The sequence below is a fragment of the Onychomys torridus genome, chromosome 20, assembly GCF_903995425.1.
Source record: "Onychomys torridus chromosome 20, mOncTor1.1, whole genome shotgun sequence".
In the NCBI taxonomy this organism is placed as follows: domain Eukaryota; kingdom Metazoa; phylum Chordata; class Mammalia; order Rodentia; family Cricetidae; genus Onychomys; species Onychomys torridus.
This window is the reverse complement of record NC_050462.1, coordinates 34105883-34126825: the sequence shown is the minus strand read 5'-3', so window position 1 is coordinate 34126825 and position 20943 is coordinate 34105883.

Sequence of the window (20943 nt, the reverse complement as noted above, 5' to 3'; positions counted from 1 at the left end):
GAGTCACCCAGGTAGTACTGTTTTGAAAGCGTGAAGGGGTCACGGAGAGCTGCTGTGGCTTGGCACTATGAGGAACCAGGAAAGGTCACTGGTGAAGGTGCAGCCTCAGTAGCAATTGAAGGCCCAGGACTGAAGGGGTCATAAAAAGAAGTTGAGGAAAGTCTATGAGAGGCTTTTGGTGAAAGTGCAGCCCAGCTGCAGCAGAAGACCCCAGCATTTTGGAGATGCTAGTACCATGGAAGACCACCAAGAACAGCAGCATTGGTGGAGTGGAACCAGCCGGAGCCTAGAAGACAAGCTGTATGTACTGTGGAGGGCAGAGCTGGAGAAGTAGCCCAAGCCTTTGGAGGAGTCCAGAAGATTGTGAGTGAATCCCAGATACTTGCACACTGAGTTATTTATACTGTTGGAGTTTGTTTTTTCTTGGTTCAGATTGTGGATGGTGCCCTGGTTTCTCCCTCTTGAAGAAGGTATTTAATTTTGATTTTTTAAATGAGTCCCCAGATGAAAGAATTGAACTTTTAAAATATCCAATCTCTTTCAAGGAGACTGAAATGTTAATGTGTTTGAATTTGTAAAGACTGGGTGACTTTTAAAATTATGAATTTAATATGAGATCTTGGGGATGAGTAAAAAAGGAAGGGTTGTGATGTGTTTGTGTGTCAAGTTGATACGGGGTCAGTCAACTTGACACAAGCTAGAGTCATCAGAGAGGAAGGAGCCTCAGCTGAGGAAATGCCTCCATGAGATCAGCTGCAGGCATTTTCTCAATTAGTGATCAATGGGGTAGGACTGAGCTCATAGTGGGTGGTGCCATCTCTGGTTGGCACCGGGTTTCCAGAAGAAAGCAGGTTGAGCAGACCCCTCTGTGGCCTCTGCATCAGCTCCTGCTTCCAGGATCCTGCCCTATTTGAGTTCCTATCCTGACTTCCTTCAGTGATGAACAGCAATACAGAAGTAGCAGCTGAATAAACCCTTTCCTCCCTAACTTGCTTTATGGTTATGGTGTTTCTTTACAGCAATAGAAACCCTAAAACAGTGGCATGTATCTGATTACTTCATTTTGGCAGATTTATAATTAAGATTGGTTCAATCTTAGCTTTGTTTTTTTGCATTCTTAAACCTTCATTTTGTTCATTTTATTACCTTTTTAAAAGTACCGGAAATTAAACCCAGTATTTATGCATCCCAGGAGAACAGTCCACCAGCTGAACTATATCCCCATCCGTTTGTGGACATTTAAGTTCTGTATTATGTATAATTTAGTTCACTTGGCAAATAAAGGGGCATTCTAAGAGAAACCAAGATCAGGGTTATGGTGATCTTCAAAGGGACTGTGTTTTAGTATTCTGTTGCTGTGAAGAGACACCATGACCATGGCAACTCTTACTAAGGAAAGCAATCAGCTGGGGCTTACTTAAATTTCAGAGGTTTAGTCCATTATTGTCATGGTGGGGAGCATGGAGGCATGTAGACAGACAGGATTCTGGAGAAGTAGCTGTGAGTTCTACATCTGGATCCACAGGCAGCAGGAAGAGATGGCCACTGGGCAGGGCTTGGGCTTTTGAAACCTCAAAGGCCACCCCCAGTGACACACTTCCTCCAACAACATCACACCTCATAATTCTTTCAAATAGTGCTACTCTCTAAGCAGGTGAATATATGAACTGATGGGGGGCCATTTTTATTCAGACTACCACATACTACAAAAGCAATTGAAAGGATTTTGGGCTTTTCTTTCTTCTGTTCACCATGGGCCTGTTTTATCTTCTCCCCATAGCTGTGGAGTTTCCCCCTTTCCTGTGTGTGTGTGTGTGTGTGTGTGTGTGTGTGTGTATGTATGAGAGAAAGACAGAGATAGACAGAGGTTGAATACAAGACCTTGTGTATGCTAGCCATGTGCTCTACCTTAGAGGTGTGGAGGCCGGAGTTTGACTTTCAATGTCTTTCTCTGCTGCTCCCCACCATAGCTCTTGAGCAAGGGTTCCTCATTGAGATTAGAGATCACCATTTTGGTTAGTCTGGCTGGTCAATGTACCCTGGGGATCCACTTGTCTCTGCCCTCAGGTGCTGGGGTTATAGGCCAGTGCGCCACGCATGACTTTTATGTGGATGCAGAGGATCCTAACACAGGTCCTCATGTTTGAGCAGCAAGTACTCTCTATGCTGAGACAAACTGTACCTCTGTGATAAGCCTAAGTGTAGATAGGAAAACAAAACTTCTGTGCAGTGTGAGTTCCTTTACTTCTGCATAGAGGAGGTAGGAGTATCATCATTGGGGTCAGATAACCCAATTGAGCAGCTAGTTCAGCTACTAGGTATCAAGATTTAGTTTAACTACTTTATCTGTGAAATGGGAACTTGCAACCATACTGATGCGATAGAAAACCGGTGTTGTATTTAAAGTGCTTAAAATATCACATACTATCTCAGAGTTTTCTTGAATAGACAAATACGGGGCAAGCATTTGGTTCAATTTCTGCCCCCTGATTTTGTAGACAATAAATGTAAGTGACTATTACTGTTCCGATCATTCTTTCCTAGTGTTCTCTTAAGGACAAATAATTACCTCTCCATAATCTTTTTGTCATACAATTAATAATCAACACACCTTTGAAAAATTGGCAAAGCTCAAGGAGACAAAGAGTGGAGAAAAAACCATAAACATGTGCTTTTGTCTTCCACCCCTATCAAACTTAGCCCCCTCTTAGCCCCTCTCTCTTCATATTAATCGTTCTGTGTAGTAATTGCTAGAGTTGGAGTCTGAAATGTCCCACAGGCTCATGTGTTTGAACACTTGGTTCCTATGTGCTGTTCTGGGAGGTTTAGAGCATTTAGAAGATCAGCTCTGTGATGAGTAGGTCCCTGGGAGCCACTTTGGATGGACATGTTATTCCTGTCTCTTTCCCGTCATACCCAGTACTTCTTGATCTGCAAAGATAGGAGAAAATCGTCTGCATATTCCCATCATCACAAATGAAATCACTCCTATCACTATACTTCTGTGCCATGATGGACTGTTGTCCTTAGAAACTGTGACCGTAACAAGTCCTGAAACTGCTGCTGTTCAGTTATTTTATCACAGTGATAGGAAACATAACCAATACAGTCACACTTTCTGTTTTTTCAATTGTTTAGATTCCTAAGGAGACACAGTTTGGAGTCAGGTGTCATGCTACAAGTTTCTCATCACTGTGACCACTTGCTGCACATTGTACTCAAAGGGACTGGACTGTAGTACACATATTATAACTTTGAAAGCATTTTTCATATCAAAGTGAATAAGTCTACTTTATATATATCTTACACAACTGAATCATATTTATAGTACACATAGACCATCCATCATTAACCATTTGTATTTCACAGACATCTTTATGTATAATTTTTCATTATCCCACACCTATTGTCAGAAATAGCCTTTATGAAATATACATTATCTCTTTATTTCTGAGCACATGTGGTTATTTCATGGGATAAATTTATTTCTGGAAGTAGCATTTCAACATTGGCGAATGTGCACATTTGTAACTTGGATGGCAATAGCCGGGATGCTGCTTTCTAAAACCTTTGTAAGTATGTTGCTGATGGAAAGAGCTAGTGACTTTTTCAGAGTCCCCACTTCTTACATCCTCTCCAACTTGGAAGTTACTGGTCCTAAATAATTTTGCCAATTAAAGAAGCCAATTATAAAACATGAATTTATTGTTCCATTCTTAGTTACCAGTGACGTTGAATCACTTTTAACAGTCTGGAAGTTTCCCGCTATTGTTGAATGCATGTGTCAGCTTGGTTTGTTGTCTGCTTCTCCAGGATGTAAGCACAGGGTTGTTAAACCGTCTGCTACAGTTCCAGGGGTCCCTGTGGTTTTCTTCCACCTCCCGAGTCTGTTTCCTTTCTCTTCTTTGTCCTGGCTACTATCTGTCAATTTCTCTCTGGTTCATTGCTTCCTTACCCGTCTCCCTTGCTCTATGGCGCCAATCTAGTGTCTGTCTTTCACTTTTTAATTTTTGACTTCTGAAAATTTTCCTGCCTTCTCTTTATGTCTTCCACACCTCTGTGGAGAATTTCTAGTCTTCGTTTGTCTTAGGTGTTTTGCAATTGCTTCTTGAAGCCCTTTCATGCTTTAGTCTTTAAAATCTTTGTCAGACAATTTGGACCTCTTTGGCACTGAGGTGTAGGGACTCACAGATTGCCTTTTCTCATGCAAGATGAGCTCCACTGGGCTCTTGATGTGATGAGTGCGTTGATGGAAACTTGCTCATTTTGAATACTACGTTATGAGAGTCTGGAATTATTTGACTTTTTGTTTTATTGGTTTCCTCTGACTTTACTCTGGCAGTAAAGGGGTGGAGTCCATCCTGGCACTGCCAGGTGAGGGTGGAAGGTTAGATTCTTCACACAGCTTCTGTTGACCCAGAAATGAAAAAGGTCTGCTCTTACTTCTGCGGGTGGAGTGCCGGCTCCCCGCTTCCCCTGTCCACATGTGGGCACCACTGGCAGTCAGTGCTTAATGGCAATGTAACCCCAGATCCTCACTCATCATTCTCTTACTACAGAGGTTGAGGTACCTCACTCTGAAGATGGAAGTCTTGGCTGCCTCTTTCTTGGCTTCTGCTGTGGAGCATGGCCACAGTTTATTTTCATGTGTGTGTGTGTGTGTGTGTGTGTGTGTGTGTGTGCGCATGTGTGCATGCATAGGTGCAGGTATCCAGAGGCTAAAATGGGGAGGGTCCCTTGGAACTAGAGCGAAAGGCGTATGTGAGCCTTCCGATGTGGGTGCTTTTAATCACTGAGACATCTCTCCAGATCATGTTTGTTTCTTTAACCTTCGAGGTATCTCAGTTCTGACATTACTAGAATCTAGTCTGGGATGTATAAGGCAAAAAGAAAACCCAGGAAACAAAACTCTGTATAGTTCATTTAGGTCTCTGTATAGGTCTGTAGGTTTTGAACAGGCCCAATTCTTCTCCACTTTTCAAAACCCTTTCTGTGTTTTTAGCACATGGTCAGGAGAGGAAGACATTGTTAAAAAAAAAAAAAAAAGAAACAGAAACTGAGGAAGAAATAGGGGATGTTGGGTTTGGCAGTGAGGAAGGATCATGTTTAGTAGGGGCATGGTAATATGATGCTTCCAGGTGAATTAATTTGACCAAAAATGGTCAAGAACCACAAAAATGTGGGCATATTTTTATCCCCGCTCTGTTTTGTGATGCTGTGGGTCAAAGCCAGTGTCTCCAGGTTGCTAGGTATTGTTCTTGCACACTGAGCCAAGTCCTGGTCCTTGTTTTACCCTCTGGAATAACTGCAGAATGGGCTCCATGATTCTTTCAGTGTTTGCTGTCAGTGTGGACTTCCAGGCACTATTTCAAGTCCTGATGTTCCAAAGCCACATTTCACGTCTCCTTGGGAAGGTAAGATGACAGAGTGAGTCAGTTGAAAATGTATCTCTACTTCGTGGCTGTTGTGTCATTCTGGGCAAGAACCAGCCATCCTGGCAAGTTTTTCTTGATGATTCATGGATAAAGTTTGATGATTTCATTTAATACTAGTGTTTATTAGACACTGATTGTACATTCATTACATATAGGTCACAAATAAAACTGTCTTGTGTATGTGGGTATATGTATCATACACACACACACACACACACACACACACACACACATATATTGTATGCATTTGTCATTGCTCTGTGGTACAAGCTTAATGGTGAACAAAGGAGGGGTGACAATTCTCCTTTCTCCAGATCATCGCCAACACTTACTTTTTGTGTTTTGGATGCTACTATTTTAACCGGAATGAAATGGTGTCTTGGAATGTTGATTTGCATTTTCTTAATAACTACTGATATTAAGGGTATTTCCATATACTTGCTGGTGATTTGTTTTCTTTTGACATTTGCTTGTTTGCCCATTTAAATCTGCTCATTGGAACTGAATGTTTCAAACTCTATATTATGGTTATCTAGAAAATAGTAAGGCAGTTCCTCAGAAAAGAAAAGAAGTGCAATAGAATTAGTTGTATGATCCAGCAGCCTCCTTTACTGGGTCTATATCCAAAGGAAGGAAAATTAGTATATTGAAGAGTTACCTGCACACCTATGCTTATCACGGCACTATTTACAATAGCTAAATGTATGGATAGAGTTAATGTAAGCATTCATTGTGGCACATACGTATACACTAATTGCTATTCAATTGCAGAAAAGAGTGAAATCCTGTCATGTGTGGCAACCTGGGTAAACACAGATGACATAGGGTTTAGTGAGATAAATCATCACAGAGAGATACATATCCTATGTTCCCACTTATACACAGAAGCTAAAAATGTTTATATCGCAGAGTAGAGAACAGAAAAGTGGTTATCAGACGCTGGAAATGGTGGATATAGTCAGAAGGAAGTTGACAGGTACAGGGGGCCTATGGCGTCATCCTGATCCTTATGTACTGTATGGATGTACTGAAACACCACCGTGTGCCCCCACCCCCTGCCACATGTACAACTCTTAGATGTCAGTTCAAAAGATGCACATGTCATGCTCCCATTTTATCTTATGGTCTGGAAAGGCAGACATGTATGACACAATCACAGGAGTAATAGGAGATGTCAGTTTGGCAGTGATGATCACTGCTGTCAAGGAGAGGGACAGGTTCTGGCAGTTCACAAACTGAGAAACCTTTGCTGAGGGTTCAGTAGAAGCTGGAAGCCCAAGGTCAGTGACAGGGTGACCTGGTGAAGGAAATAGGTGGACAGGGTGGGGGTGGAAAAGGGGAGGTGATGGTGTGTACCACACGGAAGGGTGGGTGGGCCAACAGTAGAGTGGCTGTGGATAGCACTGTTCTTTCCAAGTGCATGCTGGCATCTTACCATGCAGTCTGAAAGTATTAGCCCCAAATAAGCCAATTTCTTAAAGTTTATTTACTTTTTTTTTTGTGGTCTGGGGGTGGAACTCAGGACTATGCACACACTAGCCATGGATCTACCATTTAGTTGTTATAACACCCCCCCCCCCAACCCACAGAGGATTACGTTAAAGAATTATGCAGCTTAATTAGGGAAACACAATGTGAGCAAATAATTGAATCTGTCTATTGCCTGGGTTTATCAGACTAAAGGGGATGATTATCGAAAGTCAAATATGATGAAAACCTTTAACTTCACACAGTAATGTCGGTTGTAGCTCATAAACGGTGGAGCGGTAGTCATTCAACCACTGTTAATTGAGCCCCTCTGTAAGTGACAGGGAGATGTGCCAAAATGTGGGCACTTCCCTTTACTCACGATCAAGGTAGCTGGGAGACAGAGCTGCACATGAATGTATCATCTGCTGTCAGAATGAGATCTTAGCCAAGATATTAGAGGATGGAATTCATGTGGTTTCCTGAGCTGTGATCTGTCTTGTGCTTAGTGAGTAGCTTCTGAGGGGCTGGGAAGATGACTTAATAGGTAAAGTGCTTGCCAGGAAAACTTAAGAGCCCGAGGCTGGATCCCCAACACCTACCTGTGACCCCAGCACTGGGGAAGTAGAGACAGGAAGATTGTGGAAACTGGCTGGTTAGTCAGCCTAGCTGGATTGAGAAGATACAGATTCACTGAGAAACCTTGTTTTTAAAAATTAAGGTTGCGTGCCTGGAGGGATGGCTCAGTGGTGAAGAGTGTGTACTGCTCTTACAGATGACCTGAACTCAGTACCTAACAATCCCATCAGGCAGCTCACAACCACCTGTAACTCCAGCTCCAGAGGGATCCGATGACAGACTTTCTCTGGCAGCTGGATTTACATGTTTGTACAGTGCCCTCCATAATTAAAAATAATAAAAGTAAATCTTAAGTGAGATTGAAAACATCAGATGTAGACCTCTAGTCTCCACGTATAGTGTATTTATATGCATGTGCATCCATTCACACATAAAACATAGAAACACAAAGCCACCCAATTGCCCCAACACAACACCAAAACAGCAAAAATGCTACTACTCTGATTAACCCTTGAGAGACTTGTATTAGTTCATCCTGAAAGCTACCAACATTCAACCTGCTCAAGCAGTTAAATATGAGACCTAACAGAATTCTCCAGTAAACATACTTTGTGCGTTGTCTATGTACTTATTTTAGTTGCTTTTCATGGAAGGGACATTTTGTTTCTCCAAGTAGACTATGTATTCCTCAAGGATGGAGATTGTTATGGTCACAAAATCTGCTATCATGCTTTGTGCAGGGGGCATGTTCAGCAGTAGTTCTTTGCCAGATGGCCAGGATAAAGTATCTTCTGCGAACTCAAACCACATGAGCAGTACTTGGAAGAACAAGAGACTGGCATAAAGGACTACCTATGGGTAGACAGGAGAAGTGACTTTGGTCCCGTGAGAGAACACGTGGATCACTTCCCTTAATGCTGCCCTGTATATATGCGCAAGTTTTCCCATTGTTTCTCATCGCCATCATCACGGTTCAAATGATAGCCCTTTGAGCTCCATGGAGTCATGCTTCTTTTTGATGGTGTTTTCTTTAATTTAAAAATTTGCCTTTAAGTAGACTTTCTATGATACTCAGGAGAGGACTTAGGAGATGTTGAAGTTTAGGGGGCATTTAAAAAATATGTTGGAAGTCAGAAAAGATGAAAATCACTCCAAGCAAAGCTGCATTGTTTATTATTTATCAAGTACACATGCATGCTGAGTCCCTTGAATGTGCTGTATTGTTCGCCTTTATAACAACCTTATAAGACACAGCTCTTTATTATGCTTTTTTTCTGTTTAAGTAAATCATATGAAATTCAAAGAAGTTAAATAAAACTTTCCTAAGGTTATACTGAGTGCTGGTATCATGTTTTGAAAACTGATGACTTACTCCAAACTTAGTGATTGACCTTGAGCTGTTCTTTGTATGGTGAATTGATGCCAGGCGTGGGATTGCATAGTAAGACTTAATTCTCATCTCAAGGACTCCATTGTCTAAGGCAAGAGCCACTTCACAGCTATCCACTTCCAGAACGAGGCTTCTGTTAGTGACTTGTGAGACTTCGGTTTTTTGTATTTGAGACATTACTTAGTCATTACTTAGTTTCTCATGTCAACGAGCATGATTAGGAATGGCTGAATCTTGTATCTTCTTGGGATATGTAGCACCACTGGAGGACTATGGTATACCTGAAGAACCCCAGCCTTAAGAGCTCATAGTTTCTGTTCTGGTTTCATTTCTGTCGATGTGATACCCCCTCAAAAGACAGGGAGGGGCTTATGTGGCTTACAGTTCCAGGTTCCAGCCCATCAGAAGAGAGACATCAGAGGGAAGGGACTGGAAACAGCTAATTGTATCACATCCATCCATGCTGCCTACTTACTTGCTCAGCTGGCTTTCTCTACTCTTACACAGTGTAAGGTCTAGCCATAAAATGGTGTCGCCTGCACTGAGGAAGGGGCATCCCACCTCAGTGAACAGTCAAGACAATCCCCACAGGCACATCCACATGCTGACTTGCTCTGGCTAGTGCATCATCCAGACTCTTTGTAGGTGATGCTAGACTGTGTCCCATTGACAGTTAAAGCTAACCAGCACATTTCCCCTGACTCACGAGTTCTCATTGAAATAACTATTGAGCACTTATTCAGCCTCTCTGTATGTGAGTGTTTGATGCTTCCTGGAACAGCTGTGAGGATTAAATAGAGGGATGATATAAGGCATTCAAACTGGTCCGTGATAGTCCACATGGTGACATCACCAAGTGCCCGGTAATGCTATCTGCTCTTGTCATTTGTTAAGTTTGGCTCAGACTGATGGCTATAATACCCACCGAAGGAAAAAAGACTAATTCCAAAGATGCTAAGGGTCTTCCTGCCATTCTTCAAATGTGGTCAGATAAATATGGCTCACTGGGGCCAGGTAGGTGAGGTTTTCATGGTGTTTAGCTACTAGGGCTCCAAAAAGGTCCCCCATCCTCAATGACATGATGCATCTTAGATCTAGAGTATGTCTTTCCTAGCCAACAATAAGACTCCATTTTTTGGCTAGCTTATTTATTTTTAAAATTATTTTGTCTTAAATTTAATGTGTATGGGTGTTTTGTTTGCATGTATGCCTATTTACTGTGTGTGCAGTGCCCACGGGGGCCAGAAGAAGGAGCTGGATCCTAGGGAAATAGTTACATGAGCTTTTTAGCCATATTGGGTGCTATGAACTGAGTCTGGGTCCTCTGGAGGAGCCACAAATGCTCTTTAATGCTGAGCCCTTGAAGTTTACTTTTTGCCTTTTTTCCTTTTTACTATCCAGAGATAATTATTTTGTTCCTACAGTTTACTTTTAGAGTTTATTAGGAAATGTATTAACTATGGAGTTGCAGCCAGACTGGACATACTTATTTCTTTTTCATTTATTCTCTCATATATTACATCCCAACTACAGTTCTTTTCCTCCCTCCTCTCCTTCCAATCCTTCCCCTTTCCTCTCCCCCAGATCCACTCTTTCTCTGTTTCCATTAAGAAAAGAGCAGGTCTCCAAGGGATATCAACCAAACATGGCATAGGAAGTTCCAATAAGACGAGACACGAACTCTCATATTAAGGTTGGCTGTGACAATGACTAGGCTGGGCAAGCAATTTCATCTCACCGAGCCCCAGTTTCTTTCCCTGTGCTCAAAGAGCTGGTGTACTAATGCCCCTGAGCATCCATCAACGTCACGCTACCTTCTTCTAAGCCCCCAGCTATAGCTCCCTCTAGTGGGCTCCCCAGAGGACAGCTTGAGTCACCCAGGCTAGACAGATGTTCTTTCACTCCATCTTGTTTTCTCTTCTGTACTCTCGGTTCCCCGTGGTCACAAGTCATTCTCTTACATTAGCCTCAACAGGGTTTATTTTTCTACCGAGGTTCCAACAAATGACTGTACACCCAGTGGTTTAAAATAACAGAATTTTATTACCCCAAGGTCCCTGTGCTTTGAGGTCTGACACCCCAGTGCCACCGCGCCAAAATCAAGCTGCTTTTCTTGCTAGAAGCTTGAAGGGAGAATGTTTGCTTGCTTTTCCCACTCACTGGAGAACCTGGCAGGACTTGGCTCCCTTCCTCTGTCTTTAGTGTCGTAATGGGAATTAGGTCCTTACGCAGCATTGCTCTGATTGTACTTGCTTTGTAGATTCTCTGACTCTTCCGACTGTCCTTTTCATTCCGAGGAGTCCTGTGATTACACTGTGTCTACTGAGCAGCTGCCCATTTCAAGGCCAGCTGAGCAGCAAAGCTCAGTCCCATCAGTAGCCCAATTCTACCAGTAACTGTGGCTCCCCTTTTCATATTCCCTAAAATGTTTGGATTGCTGGAATTAGAATCTGCATCGAGTCACCTAAAACAATAGCTGGTCCATCTAGACCTAATACCCACCTTCTTCTTTGTTTCACACTTCCACACAAGACTAAACAGTGAAGAGTTTTGAGGAAATTGACAGAGGCTCTGGCTAAGATTTCCTAAAAGTCCCAGGATGGTCATGTTAGTTTCTTCACAATCCCTGTTAGGCACATCACTAACAGTTCCAGTAAGAAGGTAATTCCTTGCTTTCTGCTCACGATTCTTAGAACACAAGACTTATTAGGACAGAGTTTCTCTTCCTTAATGACCTTAGAGATTGCAGAATTCTCATTAATTACTTCAAAAAACATTTATTTTCCTATCTTTGGGTTTATTCAGGTTGACGTTCAATTTTCTCCTTGCCACGGCTAGGTTGATAAATAATAAATCTGCACGCCCCTGAATTGCGAACTACAGAATTAAACTTCTAGAGTGGAAAAATATCACACTATTTCTTCGAGTCATTTATTCTTCTTGGAAAGCTACCCTTATAGGCCTGGGGTTGTGGAGATAAGTGAGAGAATTTCCTGATTTTCAGGTTCTTTACTCGAGTGGGGGATTACAGCAAGCAAACACCTTTAGTCCTTTTCTTGTTCATTTTGCTGCTGTAACAAAGTGCCTGAGACCAGGTAATTATGAAAGAATAAAGCTATGTGGCTTATAGCTCTGGAGGACGGGAAGTTCAAAAGCATGGTACTTGAATCTGTTTTATCTCTAGAGAGGCCTGTTGGCCACATCGTAATGGGCAGAAGGTGTCACAGGCCTTCAAGCAGTAATGAGGCTAGATGAGATCAGGAGAGCAGGGCTCCCACAATGGCATTAGTGGCTTTACAGGAAAGAGAGAAGTGAGCAAGCCCTCTGAATCCTAACTCTGCAGGGTGTTAGATCTCTGACCTTGGGAAAACCAGCACCTCGATTTTCTTATCTCTAAAATGGAGATAATATTTCCTCCTATGTGTGGCTGAAGGTCTAAGCCAAACAATATATTAGAAATGACAGATTAGTGCCTCTCCCATTGTTGGTGTTGGGGAGAGTCCTAGTATTCCCATCTAATGTCTGGCATACTTGGACAAAGTATGGCCAAGAGAGAATTCTAATTCAAAAGTTAAAAACAAAACAAACAACTCCTCCAAAAAAAAAATAAAAAAACCAAAATAAAAAATAACCCTCACCCATTAAAAAGTTTCTACTATATTCTTTTTCATATTAGAGAAGCTTTTAAAATGAAGGATGTTGGTGAATAATCAGGAGAGTGGCTCACAGACCTGCCACATAGACATGGCCGCATCTGACGCCATGAGGTATTTCTTGCTGCTGCTGCTCGGTCACAGCCTGAACTAGAGGGTTTCTTCAGCTATGAGTAACGGTACTCAAGCAGTTACTCATCTGGCCAGTACTGAGAACTCAGCAGTGTCAAGGTACTGTCTTCATCTCTCAGAGTTGTATAATCTTTGCTGTCTTTAGTAGTTCTCTTAAAGATTGGTATTTGCAGCTTTGGGCACACATGGACTTTGCGTGAGCTTCAGGGAAGGTTGAGCTGCCCTGTCAATGACCCTCAAGAATGGTCTGTTTCATACAGTTATCCTGGGATCTGGATCTCCTCCAACTCTTCATTTCTTTCCTTTTCCGGTCTCTAGATCACTGTCCTCTGCCTAGTTGGAGTTAGTTTATGGGTGTGTCCAGTTTCCAATTCATGAGAGAGGGTGGGAAGAGTTCATAGAGGAGAAAGGGCTTACCTGTAGGAAATAATCCAGCTGTAACATACCTTATACTCACAGTCCTTAACCACATTTCCATAGTCAGGAAGAAGCTGGCAAACGCCAAACCTACATGGGATGTTATTGATATGAACAAAGAGGACAGGTGAACAGCCAGTGCCATGACTTTCTAATTCAATAGCCCAATTACAGCTTAAACAAAACAAAACAAAACAAAACAAAACAGCCCAAGTTCCAAATGCTCTTGAATGGGCTTTGATTGGTGTTGCTTGGGTAAGTGCTACCCAATTGGTACTGTGTATTATGACAATATCATAGGGTCTCTGAGAGAAGACTAAGAAGGTAGCAGCATTCAAAGTATCCATGTAGACTTACGCATCTCCCACCCTCAAATCTGATACATAAGCATATCGGTAAGTATTTTAGGATTCTTGCTTTCCCTAATTTTTCTCATTCTCCCTCAAACCATATGTTTGAAATTTTGTCCCACCTACCCATCTATCCAGTCTGTTTAAATTTAAACTTGGCTTGAATTTAGGGGAAAAAAATTGCCTTTCCTCATGAGTATACATATAGACCATTTTTATTAGTCTTCTTTATAGTTAAATATAGACATATATTTGAGTGATGGCTGATAGAATGTGCAATATAGAAATATTTTGTATGAAGTTCTCTTTATAACCCATGTATTGGATCCTTCCTCTGTTAGCCTAGGAGCTCAATTATTATGTGGAGCAAATCTCCTAGGCTCTAGCTCCTTGTCAACTGAACTGGGATGGGAAATTAAAATTAGTCTCTAACATTTAAAACCACTGATCTTGGGACAACAGGTAGAGTTAACCTAATAGACTCAGTAATGTTTGCCTTATGGGGTGTCCCAAACCTGAGCTATGATGTTTGTCTTTCCCTGGGGTGCTCATGCTCATGGTGGCCTTCTTTCATGTCTCAACTCCTAGATCAGTTCTTTCTTGTGTGCACCAAATCAGGTGGAATGACAGACAGCTTGCATCCATTGGTTTTCCCAGAATACTGTCATTCAAGGCATCTATGTCTACTGTCTGCTTTGCTGAATGTTAATGGAAACCTTAATGAATTGAATATTTAAAAGTCTATGTTTTTAGAAGCCCTTATTTTCTCTATTGATGTCCTATTTATCTACCCTTTGACTAGTTCTAGCTTATCTAGGATATCCTCAAGAAATTTCTGCGTGTGTGCACGCACACGCACACGCATACACACACACACACACCACCCACACCCTAATCTTCCTCACAATTGTAGTAACTGTGTCATAATTTAGCTTGACCCTTTGAACCAGATGCAGAAACAGATAAGGCATTCTGTGTCCTTGAGTTAATGTGAAGTGACTCCCTTCCTTAGAGACAGTACACAAAAATACATAGCACCATCTAAGTGGTTAGCTGTTTCTGCAAAAACAAATCAGAAGACATGCAGCCCATGCTCAGACTCTGCTGGCTGCATTAGGCATTGTTTATGGAGATGGATAAGTGCTATGCATTCCTTGCTACCTCTGAGTCAGATCATTGCAGTCTTTTGTAACTGACTGAAGAAAGCACCCAATTCTCAGAATAACAAATACTCTCCGCTGTATACATGCACATTGTCAGGTTTTCTGTTTCTCCTGTCCCATGGATGACTTGAGAGCAACATAATAACCATTTCTCTCAAATTATTAATGCAGATTGCTCCTATAGCTTTATGTATACATGTTTGTTTACTTTCCATTTCAGTAGTAGTGTCACTGGCAAATAGGGATGAAGAATTTATAGGACCTTCTTCATATCTTTAAAGTGTTTTGAAGAACATGACCTCAGCAGGGAGTGCCAGAATCCTGTAGTAGTTAACTGGCTCACAACTCAGACTAGAATCGTAGCCCCTACAATACCTGGAAGAGCTCTTTGACTTTGAACTTTAATTTTGATGGAATTCAAGGTATGAAATAAAAGCTGTATGTATATATGTTTAGTATCTAGTTAACCTAAGTATAATTACCTGTACTAAAGCATAAATGGGGATAAAGAAATGAATGTTTCGGTTTCCTGACTAAGGAATGAGCTATATGTGGCTAAGATAACTATTTTGTTTTCACTTTTTTCTCCTGTACCACCCAGATGTTGTCAATCCCTTTTGCGTGTATTTTATTTGTTCCACAATTGAAGGCTACTTCTTCCAGACAGGAAATTTCCTACTATTTGCTGCAATGTTTGAAGCTTCCTTCTGCTTCTTAAACTGTAGAGTCCATCATAATACCCAAATCCAATAGCTATCAACTTCCTGCCTGCCAGCTCCTCCCCACTCATCCCTTATGGTCCTCCAGTGTTCTCTCTACCTTTATAGGCTTATGCACAATCTGTGTTCTATGTGTAGTTTTGTCTAGTGTTTTAAATCTGAGTCCAAATTCAGGGTCAAATTTCACGGGAGGGCAATCATGGTTGTGCTGTTAAATCTCCTTGGACAAGAGCAGGTCAGTGTTACTGCTTAACTGCTTTCTGAACCATGCTCATGCAGCATACTCTAATTGATGGTGTCTGTAATATTATAATGTGCTTTACTGCAGCAAGCTCTTACCCTGATATAAGAATCAAAGGGAGACTTTGATGCAGAGATTCTTATCTAATTAGGAATTCAGGAGCAGCCTTCCTTAAAGGCAAATGTGGTTGATGCTCACGCCATCCTGCTTCTGATATGATGGGACTTCCCACAAATAGCAATAAAAATCAAAATCACTGACTGTATGCTTCTAACAAGGGATGATTTTTCTATGAGTAAAGGCTTGCTTTGGGAAGAAACCTGACCTTCCTTTTTTTTTCTTCTTTCCTTCCTTCCTTTCCTTCCTTTCCTTCCTTCCTTCCTTCCTTCTTTCCTTCTTTCCTTCTTTCCTTCTTTCCTTCTTTCCTTCCTTCTTTCCTTCCTTCCTTCCTTCCTTCCTTCCTTCCTTCCTTCCTTCCTTCCTTCCCTGTTGTTGTCTAAATTCTGATCTAAAGTAAAAAGAGAAGCTTGTTAATTTAGTCATGGCAATAGCTGGCCAGCTAAATTGATTAGTGGAAGACATTGATTAAGGTGGGGGATTATTTTAAAGCAACACTTTGAAGATTTTGCATTCGAAACATTAACTCGTATCTGCTCACTTCTGCTCTAGGCCTCCATTTTCATTTTTCTAACATGGGCCCCTGATTGAACTCTGCCTCCCATCTCTCGTACTAGCCTCACCTATAATTCATTGTCTATGGGTTCTGGCTCAGCTTCTGTAAGTGGAGCCGTAAGCCGAACACACGGGTAAAGTAATCCAAGTTTCTGCACTTCTACATTTTTATGATTCCTTAAAAATGCTTTATGGCAGACTCACTCACACCTAATCTGACCATGTATTTCTTAGTGACTTACCTTTATAAAAATCTTTCTGGCCTCCAGGATGATTTTTTTCAAAGAAGCTACATTTCTTTTGTATGTATATATCATGGATGTACATAGTATTTCATGCAATTATATGTCTATATAACCACAAAACAAGTTTAAGAGGCTTACACAGTGTTGAGGACATACATAACTACCACTTGGCCTGTATCTCTCTCAAATGGTGGGCACAGAACCGGAGGGTATACTCTGCTTGGGGCTCCAGCCTTCACAGAAAACTTCTCCAAGAATGGAGGCACTGTGCAATCTGGCAAGCTGGTTCACTGGTAGGTGTTCTGAAGCTCAAACACATTTCTGAGATCTCTGTAAGACCCTGTAAGAAAGCTGAGTGCTTCCTACTGTGGTTTCATTTTTGTTCTGAAGTAAATATTGTTCAGAAACTTGAGTTTCTGAAAGATTTCTCCTTTTGTGTCACCAGCACTATCCACGTTCTCTTTACTGAGTTCTTGGCAATTGAATCTAAATGAATCTCCCAGTTTCTTTTATTTCTCCCTGTCTTCACCCATTTTTCTCCCATATATCTGGTCCTATACCTTTTTGACAGTTCTTTACTTTCAAAGTCATACTTCAACTTTGTTGTCAATTTCACAACCTCTAAATCCTAAGGCTTTAAATACTACCTGAGTTCATATTATTTGAAACACTTATATTTCAGCCCTGGCCACTTTCCTAGTAAATGAAATGCCAGTTCAAGCTCCTCTTTCAAGTCTAATGAGAAAATCAAAGTACTATGTCCAAGTCTAAAGTCATGATTTTCTTCTAGCAGATGGGTTTCTCCTGCAGACTTCACTATTTTAGAATATATAACTATCCTTTAAAGTATTTGATTTATAAGCCAGCTACTGCCTCATAACAAACCACCCCAGTCTCAAAGATTTGCAACAATTATTATTCATATGTCTAAGGTTGATTTGGATACACCTCATCTAGACTGGACTTGGCAAGGGCACAACCTATGTAGCTTGGTCCTTGACCTGACTGGGTTATCAAGGAAACATGTAAAGAACAGATCCACAGACATGCATATAGAAAAGCTGGCTTTGGTGGGATGTGCCAGCCCTGATGGGACAGCATAACCACTGTGATAGCCTGCATCCTGGGCTGGTTTGTTATAACTAGCAGCAGGGGAGGAGTCAGCTAGATTCAGTGAGAGGATTGGGGTAGGTGAGCACTCTCAGGCTGCAAATGTCCAGGAAGAGGGAAAAAGATACAGTGCCTAGCATGTATGTACATTGTTGAATCATTCACAAACACTTGTACTTTGACCAGAGAAAAGGCTTTGCCAGTTTCCTGTGGCTTCCAAGGCTTTGGTTTTTGACATGAGCCAGCTCCTAACTTCATCTACTCTTGACATTCTCTGGTCACTCAGGTCTTCTTTGCTCGGGACTTCACTCACTGTCTACAGGTAAAGCACCTCTACCGCAGGCTTCAGAGGCCAGGACAGCCCCTGTCACCACCTGAGCAGCTTTACTCTGTTTTCCTGTCTGCCTAGAATAAGCAGCCTCACCAGGGCATGTTTTTTATGCTGACAGTAGACATATAAGAGGTCAAGGAGCAATACCCAAAGCCTTTGAAGACAGGACTAGGACTGGATAGGCAATCTCTTCCATATAGATCACTGGACAAAGTTAGGTGTGTGTTCACTTACAATCAAGCAGTGAGAAAACATGCTACCCACAATGAGGCCATGGGATGAACATGGATGCTGGGAAATGAGAAGAATTAGGATCAAGCACATGGCTGGCTATACTCAGCCAAAATCATTGGCATCATAATTGGCTCCTCTTTCTCATACTTCCCCCTACTAACATCCAACTCATGTTACCTTTAAAATACATGTAAATCAGGCTACCTTTCACCATGTTATTCAGACCCCAGGCCCTATCACATCTTACTTGGGTAAGGCTTGCTTTCTTGTTTCTTTCCTACCTTTGAAGTATTTTTTAAAATGTTGTAACCATCTTTTTCTTGGTAATTAAAAACATTAAAATATAATTACATTTCACTTCCCTTTTATCCCCTTCTGTGTTGCTTCCTCCTACTCTTCCAATTCATGACCTCTTTTGAATTGTTATTAAATTGATTTATTTATTTACTCATTTATCTATCTATCTATCTATCTATCTATCTATCTATTTATTTCAAGACAGTGTACTTTTGGTGCATGACCTGGATCTCACTTTATAGACCAGGCTGGCCTCGAACTTACAGAGATCCACCTGGCTCTGCCTCCAGAGGTCTGAGATTAAAGGCGTGCACCACCACCGCCCGGCAATTTAGTAATTTTATATATATAATACATAAATATATAGAAAGAACTTGCTGAGTGCAATTAGTGTTGCTTGCATGTATAAGTTTTCATAGCTGGTCACTTGTCATTGGATAACCGATTGGGGGGCTCATCCCTGGGGAATGTTAACTCTCCCCCTCTCAGCAGGCTTTAACTGGCCATAGTTCTTTATCCAGAGCAGTGATTCTCAACATGTGGGTCACGCCCCCACATATCAGGTACATTCGGATTCATACCAGTAGCAAAATTACAGTTAAGGAGTAGCAGCAAAGTAATATTATGGCTGGGGGTCACCACAGCATGAGGAACTGTATTAAAGGGTCGCAGCATCAGGAAGGTTGAGAACCTGTGGGATATTTTCCCCCCTCCCCATTAGCACGTCTCTTGGTATTGCAACTGTTCAGGTCCTGCTTTGGCACCCATATGTTTGAGATTTTGTGGTTGTAGCTTCCTTATCATTTCTAGGAGACAGACTTCTTGGCCCTGGCCCTTGCGATCTTTCCCCTTCTTCTTCCTGGATGTTCCTTGAGCACTAGGTGTGACGGTTGTGTTGTAGGTGTGCTAACTCAGGCTGGGCATCCCACAGCTATTTCTTCTCTGCTTTTGACCAGCTTGGACTTTTTCTTTTTTTTTGATGAGGAGTGAGAGCAACACTAATCAGCGGGTATAAGATTAAGTGTTTTAAATGCAGTTAGGAAAGTGGCAATAGGAGGTTCTCTTAAGATACATGACCTCACTAGCCATGGTAGTTAGCTGGGTTCCCAATACCTCCTACTGAGTGGTCCTTAAGTTCAATTAGACAGCTGCTGATAGCTAACTACTGCTGTGGATATCGCTCTGTATGCTGTGAATGTGTTGGTTGATAAATAAAATGCTGATTGGCCGGTAGCCAGGCAGGAAGTATAGGCGGGATAAGCAAATAAGGAGAATTGTGGGAAGGCTGGAAGGCTGAGTCAGTAGATGCTCACCTGTTGTCCAGGGAGCAGCATGTAATGACACACAGGTAAAGCCGTGGAACATGTGGCAACATATAGATTAACAGAAATGGGCTGAGTTTAAATGTAAGAGCTAGTCAGTGGTAGGCCTGAGCTAATGGCTAAGCCATTTTAATTAATATAAGCTTCGGAGTGATTATTTTATAAGTGGCTGTGGGGTCCGTGGGGCTGGGCAGGACCAGAGAAAACTTTAGCTACAAACTACTTTTAGGAGTTCCTGTCATGCTGGTCATTACTGTGGTCCACAGGTAGCACAGCTGGATAGAACCACCCTGTACTATGAAATCTAGTCCTTAGTTAGGAGGCTTTCTGGTCATATCCAGCTTGATCACTCTGAGTCCTGTGTCTGAACTGCACAGTGTCTTTAGTTATTGGGAATTACCTTCAACTTCTGGGAGGCAACTAAGGGTGACAGCAATAGCTTACATTGTTTTAGGAATCTGTTGTAATCTCAAAAATTCAAAAGGAGGTGTGTCCTACCTGGTACCATTACAGAGTCTGGCTTTTTGGAGGAGCTTTATTATTCCAGATGATACAGCTTTACTTATATTATATGTATATATGGACACACACACACACACACACACACACACACACACACACACACACGTTTCCCACTTCTCACTTTACATCACCTCTGTTCTATTTCCCTCTTGAGTGCCTCCCCTACCATGGTCCTGTCTGCCCCCCATCCCCCACCCCTGTTTCTGTGGTTACTCGGGCATCATATACTCAAATCTAAAGATTTGGATCTAAGAACCACATTGAAAGAGAGCATGAGATGTGGGTCTGTGTTACTTCACTCCCTCTGGTTCCATTAATGTACCTGAAAACAATTTATTGCCATACACTAGAAAAGGCAACACCTTCAACAACTGATGCTGACAAAACTGGGCATCCACACTCAAAGAAGGAAAATAGACCAAGTCTATCACCCTGCACAAAATTCAAGTCCAAATAAGTCAAAGGCCTCCATGTGAAATTGGAAATTCTGAAATGGCCAGAAGACAACATAAACAGCACCCTACAAGATATAGGTGTAGGAAGGACTTTGAGAGTAGGACTCCATCTGCCCAGAAGGAAAGGCCAACAGTTAATAAATGGGACCTCCTAAAATTAAAAAGCTTTTGCACAGTTAACAATTGGCTGAAGGATCGTACAGAGTGGG